The following is a 3,523-nucleotide window of genomic DNA, read 5'->3' as shown; positions in this document are numbered from 1 at the left end:
GGTGATCTGTCCATAGGGGAGCGGGAAGGGAGCGAGAGAATCAACGGGAAGTGGTCACTATCGCAAAGGTCGTCGTGCGGTGACCATTGTAGGGAAGGGAGGAGGGAGGGAGAAGAGAGAGAAAGATCAATGGCAGAAAAGCTACCATGACCGGCACTGAAATGGGTAGGGGAGCCATCGTTAAGAAGGCACAAGTCGTGGTCGGTAATAAACTGGTCAATGAGATGACCCCGACTAGATGGAAATGCACTGCCCCACAAGGGATGATGTGCATTAAAATCGCCAAGTATAAGGAAGGGAGGAGGAAGTTGCTGAAGAAGGGCACTTAAGGAGGCAGGTGTAGGAGTTCTGTCAGGAGGGAGATACAGATTGCAAATTGTGACCCCAGAGTCCAGGTGGATCCTAACAGCAACTGCTTCCAATGTAGTTTGGAGAAGAATCCACGTGCTGGCAATGTCCGTTCGGACCAACGTGCAAACTCCGCCAGACGCCCGTAGGGGGCCGACCCGATTTCGACAGAAAGCACGGAAGCCACGGAGGGTTGGTGAGTGACCACCAGTAAAATGAGTTTCTTGTAGAACCACACAAGCCGCAGAGTAAAACGAAAGAAGTATTGCAACTCCGGTAGGTGACGGTAATAGCCATTACAGTTCCATTGGATAGCCAAAGAACGATGAGTCAATTTGGGGGTGAACAGGCTAATGTCAGTCATGCCGGTGGGTCACCACCCGTCACCGACAAGGAGGGGGCGACATCCATGAATAACAGGTCAGAGTCAGGTTGTGAAGATGGGGACGAGACCTCTGGCGACACCAGAGACTCCTTGTCCCGGGACTTGTGCTTCTTCTTTCTTTCTGTTTGGGATCGTGGAGGGCTGTGCAACAAAATGGAGCCAGCCACAGCAAGATCGGGAACAGGAAGAGAGCGGGCGATCTGGGGGCCCGCAGACCGTGGTTCTCGTGGTGGCCGCGTGGCAGCAGACCTTTGGCCTAGTAGGTGCCAGGAAGGGGGATCCCGCGAGGGGCGCCCATGACCGGCAGACGCCGAAGAAGCAGGACACTTCTCCAGCCGGGGAGAGGAAGCGGTGCCCGGAGGGGATGGTGTGGGAACCGCAGGGGGAGGGGGGAGGAAAGGGGTTCGGGACTGGGGTAAGGAATGAGGAGGAGGGGGTGAAGATACTACTGAAGCATAACTAGTTGTCAGGGTCACTGGATGAAGGCGTGTATACTTTTTACGGGCCTCGGTATAGGTGAGACGATCAAGAGTGTTACACTCCTGTATCTTTTTCTCTTTCTGATACACTGGGCAATCCAGTGACCGTGAAGAATGATTCCCACGACAATTTACGCACACAGGAGGGGGAACACAGGAACTTCCCTCATGGAACGGATGTCCACAGTCATCACAGAGGGGGGCCTGCGAACAGCGCGAAGACATGTGGCCAAAACGCAAACACTTGAAACATCGCATAGGTGGTGGGATGTATGGCTTCATGTCACACCGATAGACCATAATCTTGACCTTCTCAGGGAGGGTGTCCCCTTCAAAGGCCAAGATAAAGGCACCAGTGTCAACGCGGTTGTCCTTCGGACATCTCTGAACCCGCCGATCAAAGTGAACCCCCCGCCGGCTTACATTGTCCCGAAGTTCCTCATCAGATTGAAGGAGGAGGTCTCTATGGAAAATTACACCTTGCACCATGTTCAAGGACTGGTGTGGGGTAATTGACACAGGAATCGTACCAAGATGGGTACAGGCACGGAGAGCTGCAGACTGGGTAGCTGAAGCGGTTTTAATCAACAGCGACCCAGACCGCATCTTGCTGATAGAGTCCACCTCGCCAAACTTGTCTTCGACGTGTTCAACAAAAAACATAGGTTTCGTATGAGTAAAAGTATCCCCATCAGTTCTGGCGCAAACCAGATAGCGAGGGAAAGGTTTCCTCCCCAGCCGACGAGCCTGGCCCTCCTCCCAGGGGGTAGCCACGGAAGGGAAGGCGGAAGGGGCAGAGGAAGCAGCACGTGAAGAATCTTTTCCAGTCAAAGAGACGGCCGGAGAACGGGCAGAGTTGTGGACTCTTATGCGTTTCATGAGCATAGTGTCCGCCCTGATACCACCCACTCCGATCAGGGGCTCTCCTCATGGGCGCCACCCAGCCACAGCAAGGGCCGTCTGGCACGGCGGCCATTGCTGGGAGTTCCGATGCTCCAGGACGACAAGCAACCACTCCTAGGCTTACTTGAGGAGGTCACAGCTCAGGTATCAGACGTGTGATCCCTGTGTTTTCAGGGGGCTCAACCAAAAGGGTACATAGCGACCCCACCACACGGGCTGGCTACCGTGCTGGCTATGGACCCTAGCGTCAAACAACGACGTAAAGGAAACGATGGAATCAATGATGATGGCACACGCCGGAGACACTAGGTAAGGTGCTCTTCCCCAAATGGCTCACACTACGGAAGAAAATTTAGTGATGGAGGTCAAACCCCAGAGGGGACCAGAGAATACCAAAAGGATGAAGGAATTACAGAACAAGGCCGAATTGCAAGGTCAGCAGAACCAGGAGAATAGCAGGGCCAACATAAGGAGGGACACCATAAGTAGGGACACCAAGAGAGGGAGAGGAGAGGTCGGAGGGAAGGATGAAGGACAGGAAAGGAGGGGAAGGGAAAGGAAATGCAGCCCAGAAAAAGAAGGAAGGCTGCAATAGCTCGGGGCTCCGTGCTCGCCACGCACGTACTCACGAAAGGACCGCGAGCCCCCTGGGGGGCCGTCTTGAGGAGGATGGACCCATTCCTCATTTTAGACAAACCCGCCACTTCCCCAAACTTATCCTCCAGGTGTTCCACAAAAAACATAGGCTTTGTCGAAAGAAAGGAGTCACCGTCAGTCCTGCTGCAGACAAGGTATTGTGGTACATAAGGCTCCTGCTTGGCACTAGATCTGCGTCCCTCCCATGGCGCAGCCAACGAGGGGAACGACTGAGGATCATATTGTGCAGCATCGAATTCAATTTTGCCTCGCTTAGAGACGCTGGTGGCAGTGCGACCACCAGCTTGGTGAGATTTATTGCGCTTCATTGCGCCACATCCGCCCAGATGCCACCTACTCCGAACGAGGGCTCTCCCCAAGGACGCCACCCAGCCAAAGCAACGGGTACCTGGCCGATATCCCATTGCCCGGAGTCCCCGTGCCCCAGACAAGATGGGCACATACTCCTTGGCATGCATGGGGAGGAAACAACTTTGGCATCTGTAGTGCGATCCCTGCGTGGTCAGGGGGCTACCACCAAGAGGGTACATGACGACCCCACCACAACGGACTGGCTACCGTGCTGGATTTTAGGTGTTGAAAGGGTCCACAGTTGCCATGGGCGCTAAGAAGGGGATTGCGCACAAGACGAGGAGGCAACCCAGAAGACATGGGGTGTAAATCCCTCCACACGACAATAGATAGCATGCAATATGGAGGTGCACGATGGACCAATAGAAAAACACCACGTAAGGCGTCCTTCCCCAAATGG

Source organism: Schistocerca gregaria, unplaced genomic scaffold (genome assembly GCF_023897955.1).
Source record: "Schistocerca gregaria isolate iqSchGreg1 unplaced genomic scaffold, iqSchGreg1.2 ptg000266l, whole genome shotgun sequence".
Classification (NCBI taxonomy): domain Eukaryota; kingdom Metazoa; phylum Arthropoda; class Insecta; order Orthoptera; family Acrididae; genus Schistocerca; species Schistocerca gregaria.
This window is presented reverse-complemented; position numbering follows the sequence as displayed.